We start from the raw sequence: 14,502 nt of genomic DNA on the forward strand, positions 1-14,502 counted from the left end.
GTAAAGTACAATAAGTACCTCTGAGATGGAGTACAGTATAAAGTACAATATGTACCTCTGAGATGTAGTACAGTGTAAAGTACAATAAGTACCTCTGAGATGTAGTACAGTGTAATGTACAATAAGTACCTCTGAGATGTAGTACAGTTTACACTACAAGAGAAAATGTGCTCCTGTTGCAGCTCCTCCTACCTGGCCTGCTGCCAGCACAGGTGAGTCGGACCAGGAAACAGCTCACCTGTGACACACCTAGAGTGAGACTAACTGTAAGTGTTGTTTGATTGATTCTCGTAGAGTTAAACAGCAGGACGGTAACGTTTCCCCCGGAACCTTCAAAATAAAACGTAGTCTGTAACTATGTTGAAGAAACACAAACATTTATTAAAAAAGTGAAACAGCGAGACGACAACTTCTGACCCATTTTTTTATTCTGTATTTGTTTACATTTTGTCAAATACTCTCCATTAAGAGTCTGTTGAATGATCTATTAGGAGTTCCCGTTCACCATGGAAGGACCTGGTCCAAATGAACCTGGACCTGGACCTGAACCCAGCTGTGTGTCCATGAGGAGTGACATGTCCAAGGACATGCCGCTGAATTTCAGAAACAGTGCCCAAACGCTCAGGTAATGAATTATCCAGGGAACCAGTGGAACGTTCATGAACGGCTCTATTTTCACCTGATTTATATTAAAAATGCTGCTTTTATTCTCTCGACCGATTGGTAACAGAAACTCCTTCCTGTTTCTAAAGCCTCTGAAAAACAAATTCGTGATTACGTCGTTTTCTGAGGCGCTAAACTAAGATTTAGTCTCCTTCAAACTGGCTTGTTTGTCACCTGCTGCTCTTTAAAGCAGGGGTCTTCAACGTTTTTCAGGCCAAGGACCCCCAAACTGATAGGGAGATGGAGCAGGGACCCCCGACTATATATATTGTATAAAATTGTGTTTTATATTAACCTGGGCCTAGTTACACCCCGGCTCAAAGGCTGCAACATAAAGGGAGACAAGACAAGTGTTAAAGTAATAAATACACATTTATTTCAAGATCACAAACTAAACTAAAAAAACAAATAAGCAGCCGTGTCGCCAAAGAAGAGGAGCAGCCAGCTCCCCATCAACTCCAACATGTGGAGAAGCATCTAAGAGTGAGAGTGGAGAAGGAAGGAAGGCCAGAGAGTCCACACAGTGATATGGAACAACACATGGTTGAGAAGCAAGGTTTCATAGGAGGGTTAGTTAATGCAATGAGCTGCAAGACCAAGTGGTGAACACAAAGAACTGGAATTTACATAATTACCAGCTAACAGAAAACACAGAACTGAACTACCTGCAAGGGTCCGATACCCAGACACCCAACAGGCTGTGCAGAGCTCTCATTACAGAGTCCAAAATTACCCAGAAACATCTAGAACATGACCATGATCACAAAAACGGAATACGAAACATGCAGTTAGGAGGAAACACCAGAAACAACAAACAGCGCTCCAATAACTCCTCTGAAGAATTCCTCCACAGAAGCCATAACAGAGGAAACAAACTTTGACTGCCCGAACACAAAACCCAAACTTAACCGTACAGAATCTAACAAACACACCAACAGCAGGAACAGCCCATACACAGCTAACATCACTACAGCCACGTCCCTCTGACTGCCTGACCAGAACTAATAAGCTCCCCCCTAGTCTTCAGGTGCTACTTGTGGGTACTTCATACATCCTTATCCAGGAAACCAGTGGAGGGTTCAGCTGCAGGGCAGCAGAGGCTGAATGGGGTTAACAGCACTGGAGAAGAGGTTCAGCTGGTATTTATGAATGCATGATGGTCGATGGCCTTCATGAATACAGACGCTTCTCTTTCTGTGATGGCGTGTTGATGTGATGAGGTCAGTCTCTGAGGAAGATGTGACCGACAGCTTGGTGATTTTCAGTATCTGTAAACTCATATCTCATATTCATGGTCGACTTTCATCTTCTTGTCGATAGTTTCTTGTCTTCCAGCAGCTTCTGTAGCTGAAGATTTAAAAAAGTGAATTTCCTTTTTGTTCTCTCTGTCTAACAGAAACCTTAAGAGACTGAACCCTGATGAACCTGAACCCAGCTGTGTGTCCATGAGGAGTGACAGGTCCAAGGACATGGCACTGTTTTTCAGGTAAGTCAGCATCAGTTAGTTCCAAAACATGAGAAAGAACAAAGTCCTCCTGAAGAGCAGCACCTTCTTATTAAAGTAAAAACTGCACAATAAAACTTCTCTGGTGGGCTTCCTCTCTGTCTAACAGGTCTCGCGCGGAACTGGACTTAGACTCTGAACCCAGCTGTGTGTCCATGAGGAGTGACAGGTCCAAGGATCAGCCGCTGTTTTTCAGAGACAGTCGGCAAACGCCCAGGTAATGAATTATCCAGGGAACCAGTGGAACGTTCATGAACACCTCTATTTTCACCTGATTTATATTAAAAACGATGCTTTTATTCTCTCTTCTGATTGGTAACAGAAACGCCTTCCTGTTTCTAAAGCGTCTAAAAAACTAATTCGTGATTACGTCGTTTTCTGAGGCGCTAAACTGAGATTTAGTCTCCTTCAAACTGGCTCGTTTGTCACCTGCTGCTCTTTAAAGTGAAGGGTGCTAGCCTCGAAGTTAACTTTGGATCGGGCAGCCATGTAGCGTTTACCCCGGAGGAAATGTCAAAAAACACCAGGTTCACACCTGCATTCTCTTTAGTGTCCACCAGGGGGCGACTCCTCTGGTTGTATAGAAGTCTATGAAAAAATTACTCTACTTCTCTCTTGATTTATTCAAATCAGGCTTTCGACTGCAAGCCTGTAGGCCCAAGTCTTTGTTCTGAGCACATGATGTCAGACCCCAACAAGAGCTTTAGACTTTTATTTTGTTGTTGATAGCTTCTAGTCTTCCAGCAGCTTCTAAAGATTTAAAAAGTGGATCTCCTTCTCTGGTGGTCTTCCTCTCTGTCTAACAGGAACCTCCTGGAACTGGACTCTGGTGAACTTGAACCCAGCTGTGTGTCCATGAGGAGTGACAGGTCCAAGGATATACCGCTGTTTTTCAGAGACAGGTTTTTACGAAAGAAGAAACTTTCACAAAAGCCCAGGTAAGTCCTTATCCAGGAAACCAGTGGAAGGTTCAGCTGCAGGGCAGCAGAGGCTGAATGGGGTTAACAGCACTGGAGAAGAGGTTCAGTTGGTATTTATGAATGCATGATGTATGATGGTCGATGGCGTCATGAACACAGACGCTCCTCTTTCTGTGATGGCGTGTTGATGTGATGAGGTCAGTCTCTGAGGAAGATGTGACCGACAGCTTGGTGATTTTCAGTATCTGTAAACTCATATCTCATATTCATGGACTACTTTCATCTTCTTGTTGATAGTTTCTTGTCTTCCAGCAGCTTCTGTCGCTGAAGATTTAAAAAAGTGAATTTCCTTTTTGTTCTCTCTGTCTAACAGAAACCTTAAGAGACTGAACCCTGATGAACCTGAACCCAGCTGTGTGTCCATGAGGAGTGACAGGTCCAAGGACATGGCACTGTTTTTCAGAGACAGTCGCCAAACGCCCAGGTAATGAATTATCAAGAGAACCAGTGGAGCGTTCATGAACGGCTCTATTTTCACCTGATTTATATTCAAAACAATGCTTTTATTCTCTCGTCCGATTGGTAACAGAAACTCCTTCCTGTTTCTAAAGCATCTAAAAAACTAATTCGGGACTACGTCGTTTTGTGAGGCGCTAAACTAAGATTTAGTCTCCTTCAAACTGGCTCGTTTGTCACCTGCTGCTCTTTAAAGTGAAGGGTGCTAGCCTCGAAGTTAACTTTGGATTGGGCAGCCATGTAGCGTTTACCCCGGAGGAAATGTCAAAAAAGTGTTCTTGAAGTAAATTGAATTAATGAATGGAAAGCAAAGTTATATTTGTCTCGTCATCCTTTCTTTGCTGATCCGAAAAATTATCCAAACTGAGCCGTGAGGTTTGTGATCCATTGCACCCCTACCAAATATGGTCACTTCCTGTTCACTGGTTGCAAAAAAAAAAAGTTGCTGATGGCAAAATAGCCGAATTGGAGGCGTCAAAACATCATTTTCCTCTGAAATCTTGACTCGGAAGTCTACTTTCATAGGAATGAACGGGGCGCTGTATCCAAATGCTGGATCCAGGTCCCTTAGTACATCAATGGGCACACAAGTCAGGGGACAATTGCAGGGATATATCCTCCTGATGTGAAGAATGAATTTGCAGGAGCGGGTTGTCGCAGAGATGTTGGCAGGAAAAGACAGCTGGTCAGCGGTGATGGACAGGAGATGTCTTACCTGGAAGGAAGGAAGAGCAGCTCGGTCTTGTCAAAGTTTAGCTCGCAGCTAAAAGACGGGATAAGTTGAGTGTCATCTGCATAGCTGTGGTAGGAAAAGCCATGCGAGTGTATAAAAAACCAAGTGACTTGGGGTAAAGAGAAAAGATAAGAGAAAAGAGAAAAGATGAGGGGACCCAGAACGAAACCTTGAGCGACTCCAATAATGAGGCTACAAGGTTCAGACGCAGATTCTCTCCAACGTATCCTGTTCGTGTGACCCTTGAGGTAGAATGTGAACAAGGAGAGAGCAGAGCTTGAGTTCTTGGAGGGTGGGGAGAAGGATCTGGTGGTTCACTGTGTCAGCAAAGCTGAAAGGTCCAGCAGGAGGACAACCGAGGGGGAAGGCTAATTTAGCAATGTGGGGTTCCTCTGTGACGGCAAGGAGGGCGGTCTCGGTTGAGTAGCCTGAATGAAACCAGACTGGTGTAGGTGAAGAAGCTTGTTCTGGTTGAGGTACGCATAGGCCTATAATTCTTTACATCGGAAGAGTTGCTTTCTTTAAAATAGGGTTTGGTCTGTTATGTCTTTTTAACCCTGGTTTGGTGCAGTGTTTTTACACACGGAACTACAAAGAAATGCAGCCTGGACTGTTGACTCCCAGTGGGATCAGCAGTACGATCAAGACTTTACTGTCTGGAGGAACCATCCTCTGTGTGGACAGACACAATGTGAGCTGATTCTTCATGATTCCTCCACAGAGAGGACCAGGATAGCTCAGAGGTTCCCAGAGGGCAGTCTGCCCAGCAGCATCAAACACACCTGGACTCCATATTTATGGTCTGTACATGTACAACTACTGTTACATCTATTCTGTTCACAATCATCTCCATACTGCACTTTGTAGACCAGTGGATCGTCAGTCTGTCCAACATGGATCTGATGTTTGGTTCCATGGTTTTAGTTTGTGTCATTCATAGAATGTTCTGTTCCAGCTGCTGGAGGAGAACATCGTCACTTTTGTGAAGAACGAGCTGAAGAAGATCCAGCAGGTTGTGGGTTCAGATTACCCAGAATGCTTAGAGAGTCAGAGGGAGTATGAGGAGGTGTTGGACGGTGAGGATGAAGAGCAGAGGAGGAGCAGCAGAGAGGCATTTGTGAAGCTCACAATGAACTTCCTGAGGAGAATGAAGCAGGAGGAGCTGGCTGACTGTCTGCAGAGCAGTAAGAGGATTTCTCTAAAGATTTAACATGCTGGATAAATGTGACGTTTACTAAAGTCTCAAGAGATGGACCAACATATATTCATAGACTCATTCTTTGAGGACATGACATGTTGAAATCTATTATTTGACTCATTGATCTTCTTTGTTGTGGGTTCATTCAGGACTTCTTGCTGCAGTTTGTCAGCGTGAACTCAAATGTAACCTGAAGAAGAAGTTCCAGTGTGTGTTTGAGGGGATCACTAAAGCAGGAAACCCAACCCTTCTGAATCAGATCTACACAGAGCTCTACATCACAGAGGGAGGGACTGCAGAGGTCAATGATGAACATGAGGTCAGACAGATTGAAGCAGCAGCCAGGAAACCACACAGACCAGAAACAACCATCAGACAAGAAGACATCTTTAAAGCCTCACCTGGAAGAGAGGAACCAATCAGAACAGTGATGACAAAGGGAGTGGCTGGCATTGGGAAAACAGTCTTAACACAGAAGTTCACTCTGGACTGGGCTAAAGATAAAGACCACCAGGACATACAGTTCACATTTCCATTCACTTTCAGAGAGCTGAATGTGCTGAAAGAGAAGAAGTTCAGCTTGGTGGAACTTGTTCATCACTTCTTCACTGAAACCAAAGAAGCAGGAATCTGCAGGTTTGAAGAGTTCCTGGTTCTGTTCATCTTTGACGGTCTGGATGAGTGTCGACTTCCTCTGGACTTCCTCAACAATGAGGTCCTGACTGATGTTACAGAGTCCACCTCAGTGGATGTGCTGCTGACAAACCTCTTCAGGGGGAAACTGCTTCCCTCTGCTCGCCTCTGGATAACCACACGACCTCCAGCAGCCAATCAGATCCCTCCTGAGTGTGTTGACATGGTGACAGAGGTCAGAGGGTTCACTGACCCACAGAAGGAGGAGTACTTCAGGAAGAGATTCAGAGATGAGGAGCAGGCCAGCAGGATCATCTCCCACATCAAGACCTCACGAAGCCTCCACATCATGTGCCACATCCCAGTCTTCTGCTGGATCACTGCTGGAGTTCTGGAGGATGTGTTGAAGACCAGAGAGGGAGGAGAGCTGCCCAAGACCCTGACTGAGATGTACATCCACTTCCTGGTGGTTCAGTCCAAACTGAAGAAGGTCAAGTATGATGGAGGAGCTGAGACAGATCCACACTGGAGTCCAGAGAGCAGGAAGATGACTGAGTCTCTGGGAAAACTGGCTTTTGATCAGCTGCAGAAAGGCAACCTGATCTTCTATGAATCCGACCTGACAGATTGTGGCATCGATATCAGAGCAGCCTCAGTGTACTCAGGAGTGTTCACACAGATCTTTAGAGAGGAGAGAGGACTGTACCAGGACAAGGTGTTCTGCTTCGTCCATCTGAGTGTTCAGGAGTTTCTGGCTGCTCTTCATGTCCATCTGACCTTCATCAACTCTGGAGTCAATCTGCTGTCAGAAGAACAAACAACCTCCCAGCTGTTTAAAGTCTTTAGAGACAAACCTGAACTAACACATCTCTACCAGAGTGCTGTGGACAAGGCCTTACAGAGTCCAAATGGACACCTGGACTTGTTCCTTCACTTCCTCCTGGGTCTTTCACTGGAGACCAATCAGACTCTCCTACGAGGTCTGCTGACACAGACAGGAAGTAGCTCACAGATCAATCAGAGAACAGTCCAGTGCATCAAGAAGAAGATCAGTGAGAATGTGTCTCCAGAGAAAAGCATCAATCTGTTCCACTGTCTGAATGAACTGAATGATCGTTCTCTAGTGGAGGAGATCCAACAGTCCCTGAGTTCAGGACATCTCTCCACAGATAAACTGTCTCCTGCTCAGTGGTCAGCTCTGGTCTTCATCTTACTGTCATCAGAAAAAGATCTGGATGTGTTTGACCTGAAGAAATACTCTGCTCAGAGAAGGCTCTTCTGAGGCTGCTGCCAGTGGTCAAAGCCTCCAACAAAGCTCTGTAAGTATGCTTTAATAATCAATAAAGACTATATTTCAACAGGAAAGACAATATAAAATAACGTAGTACTTGTTTTCTGTTGCTTCTTCAGACTGAGTGACTGTAACCTCTCAGAGAGAAGCTGTGAAGCTCTGTCCTCAGTTCTCAGCTCCCAGTCCTCTAGTCTGAGAGAGCTGGACCTGAGTAATAACAACCTGCAGGATTCAGGAGTGAAGCTGCTGTCTGCTGGACTCGAGAGTCCACACTGTGAACTGGAGACTCTCAGGTCAGATCATGTTACGCTTTGTCTCAAATAATTTGAGACATCTTTCTTAACTTTAAAGGGTAACTTGGACCCGTTGTCCTTGTGTCTAAGTGACTAATGGGGACAAGTTGGTCCAGTAATGAGGGAGGACGCTGCAGACGGCAGCCGCTTAACGGTCTGCAACGTAATCGCTCAGGGCAACTCCTCAACGTCAATGTATGTCCACGAAAAGAGCTTGTTGTTGCCACAGACAGGCTCAGACTGTTATTATAAGTAACTGACATATTCATCTACACTTTCTGTACTCCAACACAACTAAATCTGACAAAAACGGTGTCCAATGGCACTCCTCCCTCCTACTTTGGCAACAAGTCACATTAAACGGAATGAGAAAGGTAAGAAAAATGTTTTACTTCTTAGCGTTCTCTCTCAATACTTGACCAAGTTCAGGAACTGTTGTCCCTGTTAGTCACTCAAGACACTATAACATGGAAAAAATAGGTTTCAGGTTGAAAAATGCAGCTGCTTAGCAAACATTTTAACATAGTTGTCATTATTTCCCTCAGTCTGCAATACTGCAACCTCTCAGAGAGAAGCTGTGAAGCACTGTCCTCAGTTCTCAGCTCCCAGTCCTCTAGTCTGAGAGACCTGGACCTGAGTAACAAAGACCTGCAGGATTCAGGAGTGAAGCTGCTGTCTGCTGGACTGGACAGTCTAAACTGTGAACTGGAAACTCTCAGGTCAGGATTAATTCACCCATTTAACTGTTATATTACTATTATATGATATGACTATTTCAAATCAAATTTACATAAAATGGTAAACTGCAGACCTGCGTAGGATTGTGTCAAAGGACCTTTAATTAAACGTAAGCTTCTAAACTCAGAATTACCTTCCAGCAGGATGTTCCAGGTTTATTCTAAACTTGTGTATGAACTATAAATGTACCCAGAACGTACCACCACATGTTCACAGAGGGTTCTTCTGTATGTGGTTTGCAGGCTGTCAGGCTGTCTGATCACAGAGGAAGGCTGTGTTTCACTGGACTCAGCTCTGAGATCCAACCCCTCCCTTCTGAGAGAGTTGGACCTGAGCTACAATGGTCCAGGAGTGATGCTGCTGTCTGCTGGACTGGAGGACCCACACTGCAGACTGGACTTGACATACTGGTCTGACCTCCATACTCCTATTTGGGTGGAGCCTGCTGGAGTCAAATGGTTGAGACCAGGTCTGAGGAAATGTAAGTGTTTATTTAGATTGATTCATGAAAACAAAGCATCTTCAAACTGTGACATCACTCATTCACATCTCTGATGTCATCATCAAACAGATGATAGGTTAATAACTGCAGTTGTATTGTGTCTTGTTCTCTCCATCAGACTCCTGTGAACTCACACTCGACACAAACACAGTGAACAGAATCCTCAAACTGTCTGACAACAACAGGAAGGTGACACGTGTGGAGGAGGTTCAGTCATATCCTGATCATCCAGACAGGTTTGACTCCTGTCCTCAGCTGCTGTGTAGAACTGGTCTGACTGGTCGCTGTTACTATGAGGTCGAGTGGAGAGGCGACGTTTCTATATCAGTGAGTTACAGAGGAATCAGAAGGAGAGGAAACAGTACAGACTGTGTGTTTGGAATGAATGATCAGTCCTGGAGTCTGTTGTGCTCTGATGATGGTTACTCTGTCTATCACAATAAGACACAAACACCCTCCTCCTCCTCCTCTGGTAGAGTAGCAGTGTATGTGGACTGTCCTGCTGGCTCTCTGTCCTTCTACAGAGTCTCCTCTGACACACTGATCCACCTCCACACCTTCAACACCACATTCACTGAACCTCTGTATCCTGGGTTTGGTGTCTTGTCCAGGTCTGGTTCCTCAGTGTCTCTCTAGGTCGGTGGGTGTCTGAACCATTATCATCATAACATGCGGTGAAATGTTAATCATCTAACAAAGATATGTAAATAAAGTTATTAAGTCTGCTAACAACAATAACGCTTGTGATCACTTTCTTCCTGAGCTCTTTGTGACATTAAAGAACATAAATATGAACATCAGAATCAGTTAAGTGCTGCATAATCTTCTGTTGAAGGAGTTCCTCATGTGGGAACTGTGTACTTAAACTTTCACTGTGCAGTGAATCAGTTAGTGAACAGATCAGTTACTCTAATCTGTCATGTTATTATAACAAATGTATTAATCAAATAATTCATATTGATTGAAACGATCAGTACTTTACATTGTAAACTTACACTTCTACTGCTTTAAAGATGGAAACTATATTTCATTAAGTACTTGGTCACAATAAAAGTACTAAGTAAGTGTATTTGTGTATTTGTTGTCTTCCTCAGGCCAGAATTACTGCGATGATTAAAGAACCAGTTAAGATTAATGAATATGATGAATATCCGCATCTCAGAGGTACATATTGTACTTTTTACTGTACTACATCTCAGAGGTACATATTGTACTTTTTACTGTACTACATCTCAGAGGTAGATATTGTACTTTACACTGTACTACATCTCAGAGGTAACTGTTGTACTTTTTACGGTACTACACCTCAGAGGTAGATATTGTACTTCATACTTCACTACATCTCAGAGGTAACTGTTGTACTTTTTACTGTACTACATGTCAGAGGTACATATTGTACTATATACTTTTTCATAAACAGTTCAAAGTTCCTTGAAGAAGTTTTAATGAAGCTCAAACTCTGCATTAACTTCTTGAGGAAAACTTGTGATTCTAAATGTCAAATATTAAATCATATTTGTCTTCAGGCAGACGGAGAAGAAGTTGAGATGAAAGGAAACTGATCACTTTAGCTTCAGGGAAACATTTCACACCAGAGACACAAATTAAATCTTCCTGCTGGGAATCATCTGATGTTCAGAGGATCACTGCTGCTCCACTCGACTATTAATAAAACATAAACAAATATATTTAACCCTTCACAGGGTGCAGTCGCGGGTTCATGGATGTGAGCTAACTGCTAACACATTAGCATTGGATCAGTGTACTCCAATTTAATATTTAATATTGTCAGTGATCATTTAGCACACAATTATATCTTACTTATGCAAGTTATTATTATTAGATGTTTTGATGATTAACAGAGAAACAAAAGATATTTAATTTATTATAAACTAATTAAAGTATATTTTGATTCTGATTTGTTGAGTATTTCTACACTTAACGAATATTTATGTAATACATCATATTCATTTAATATTTAACCTGTAGATCAATAAACCAGCTTCATTGTTGTTAAATTATTGTAGCCATAAATTAAGACACTAGTTTATTAGTAATATTATATGATATACACTATAGGTCTTCTATAATATAATGTAGCACCCCGTTGCCACAGAGACCCGGTTCAAACACCGTGAAGGCATGTACAGGCAAGAGGCAGCGTTGTTATGAAAATAGCAAACTTTATTAGAACAATAACTATTTGCGTTAGTCAATGACAGCTGGTTTGGTGGGCAGGAGGAGTTCACAGACCATGTGCCAGGATAGGCACCACAAACAATTTAAAGAAAAAGAAAAGAAACAAAAGACCAAGGCAGTGTCCCACTAGCTAGGAAATAAATAAAACAAAAACAATTAATCACACAAAAACTGTCAACAAACCGAAAATAAAGCCAAAAGAAGCTACCTCACCCACCGGCTGTCCAGCAACCCAGCCACCCCCACTTGGATTCCCCCCCACAGCTACAATTGGGTGTACGGCTCAGGAAGCTCTACAAAACACAAACACAACATTACACACTTCGTTACACCCAAAGACATAAAGAAAACCCATTCAACTATAAATACATACCTGAAACCAACCATCCCCCAAACACACGCCGTCCCCTCTGTACAGGATGCCTCCCAGACACTGAGCTCCCGACGCACCCCTACAATGCGCCCCACACTACGTCTCCGCTCGTTGCGAGAGAGAAAGCGGACGGACTCCCGGCACACCGCTCGTGGCGGCGGAGACAAAGAGAAAAGAACACGATTTGCCAGCAGGTGCATCTTTTCACCTAATCAGGGCCCGTGCAACCCATAACCCGTCCGGCGGACCCAATCGTTTTCTCCCCGTCAGTTTCACTTGGTTACAATAATATAGTAAATTAAATTATATTATAATAATTTGATAGATTTATAATTTAATCATATATAATATATATATATACTGTACATATATAATATATATATATAATAAAACTAATACAAAAAAATAGTATGATATAACAGTCTGCTATAAAATGAAACATTTCTTCTTCTTCTTCTTATTTAAATGTTGAAACCCTCAAAGTCGAGTGAAAGACGGAGCTGCTCTCAGATCAGCCTAAAGGAAGATCACACGTTCAGTTTTCACACTTCCTGTGATGAGCAACGCCTCAGCTGGCAACGCAACATCTGTATTTAGATCAGCTGATGATGATGATGAAGAAGATGATGATGAAGCCTGAGGGGAGATGCATTCAGCCTGACCTTCACACGGAGAGCAGACAGACAGGGCAACGGGCCAAGAGACGAGACAACGGGCCGAGAGACGAGGCAACGACGGGCCGAGAGACGAGGCAACATGTGGGGCAACAGGCTGGGCCACAGGCAGGCCAAGGGACGGGGCAACAGGTTTGGCAAGAGCTGGGGTATCAACAGGGAAAGAGACGAGTCAAAAGGTGGACAAAAGAAGCGGGACAAAAGAGACTGGGCAACATGTGGGGCAAGAGACACTGGGTAATAGACGGGGTTAACAGACCTGTTTTTAACATTAGCTTTAGCATTTAGCATCTCAAAGTCCACATCACCATTTGTAGTCCTCAAAGTTTGTGAAGACGAGTTATTTAAAAACATCTTTTATTTTTTAAAGAATAAACTTGGCTGCTCTCAGCTTCCGTATCTTCACTCCGTCTAAAAATACTAGAAAACATTTCACCTTTAAATGTAATTCATCTTCCTCTGAACCTCCTGAGGCCCAAACATTGGTGTCCAACATCAACATCTGGATCAAACCACAGCTGTACGTCTCTCCTCGGGGGTAAAGCAGGAAATTTAAAGCCTGTTGTTCGTCTGACAGGGAGACGAAGCGTGGGACACGTGAACCCTGTGGTTTGACTTTAAGGAGGTGATGTCAGAGGAAATGTGATCTTCAGGATGAGGATGTGTTTCCAACTGTCCTCAGGTCCATCTCAGACCGGTTCCAACAAGTCCATCTCAGACCGGTTCCAACAAGTCCATCTCAGACCGGTTCCAACAGTGAACCCTGAGTCTTCTTCACCTTAATCTCCTTTAATGCTTTTCAATGAATCATGAAGTAAAACATATTTCATCTTCTGAGCTGTAAAGTTTCACCTTCAGCCTCTCCTCCTTCTCCTCCTCCTCCTCCTTCTCCTTCTCCTCCTCCTCCTCCTCCTCCTCCTCCTCCTCCTCACTGCTGCTGTCAATCATCCCGTCTGTCAGCACCAATCAGGAGCCAGGAGGAGTTTCCTCCCTGCTGAGCTGCTCTGGAGGCAGAAACTAAAATAATCTGATTGGTCAGTTAGTGTGAAAATAAATGACATCGTCTGATAGCCAGCAGCTAAAAACATGTATTATACTCTGAGTACATATACTACAGTAATACTCCAGTAATACTACATAGCTTTACAAAACATCATCAGTGTGTAGAATGTTATTTATTCTGTATTTAATCTTTAACTTGTGTACTTTTACTGAAGTAAGAAACATGTGAAACGTATCAATCAATATGTTGATAGTCTGAGGACTGGGGGGGGGGGGGGGGGGGGGGGGGGTTTGTCAGCTGGGTCCAGGTCTGGTGCTGGAGGGGGTGACAGCTGTGGTCTCCAGATGGAGCTCCTCAGGGACGTCGGCCATGTTGAATGTCTTCTTCTTCTTCTCTTCCTCCAGCTTCACATGGAGTCAGTTGCCTTCAGGGTTCAGAGAATGTTTATTTCAACCAAAACCACAAACTTTAACTAAATCAAACATCCTCCTCCATCTCCCATGATGCCTTGCAGGTGTTGAGCTGCAGCAGAAGTCAGGCTCTCTACTCCTGAAAGAGGAAAAATATAATATATTCATAAAAGAATATAAATATATATAAAAAAATATGTATGTATAAAATATATATATAATACAAATTATATATATATATATATATATAAATTAATTCAATATTCACAGAAATAAATAGACAAATAATACAAATATTTTACTTATTTTGTTATTTGTCTTTTTATTTCTGGTCATTTTATTCTTTTATTTATATTTATGTTTGATATAGTATATTTACTGCTGATTCCACTAAACTTCATCCGTGTTTTTTTGGATGAAGTCACGTGCTCAGCCGGTCAGAGTACTTAAAGCGCGGCGCGCGGCGCAGGAGCGTCAGTTCTGCTGCACGTGGAGAGACGGAGACTTCCGCTCTGTGAGGTGAACGAGAGAAGAAGAAGAAGCTCGTCACCGGACTATCGATCCTCGTGTTGATTGGCTGATATCGATCTCTTCTGGCTGCCCAATCCTCGCGGCGCGGTGCCGCTGCTGCGGCGGCGGAGGATGGAGCGGACAGCGGCGGCGGCGGCGCGTCGGTGCGGGACGCTTCGCCTCCATTAGTTCTCCTCTTCTTTAGAATGTGAATCCAACGAGCTTCTGCTGCTTTTTTATTTTACCACAAAGAGGAGCCGCTCCGCTCTGCGCCGTGCGTAAAACCTCGTGCGTAAAACCCTGCGGCTCACCTTTACGCACGGTTCCAGGACGAGACGCGTG

The 14,502-nt window shown here is 43.5% G+C and overlaps 1 pseudogene; it reads left to right on the plus strand.

Annotated features, from left to right (window-relative positions):
• Positions 1-505: 505 nt before the first annotated feature.
• On the plus strand, positions 506-9,972 carry LOC137887692 (NLR family CARD domain-containing protein 3-like; annotated as a pseudogene).
• The last annotated feature ends 4,530 nt before the right edge of the window (positions 9,973-14,502 follow it).

The sequence above is a fragment of the Cebidichthys violaceus genome, unplaced genomic scaffold (genome assembly GCF_023349555.1).
Source record: "Cebidichthys violaceus isolate CVI_PGR_0920_01 unplaced genomic scaffold, fCebVio1.0.p SCAF_103, whole genome shotgun sequence".
Taxonomy (NCBI): domain Eukaryota; kingdom Metazoa; phylum Chordata; class Actinopteri; order Perciformes; family Stichaeidae; genus Cebidichthys; species Cebidichthys violaceus.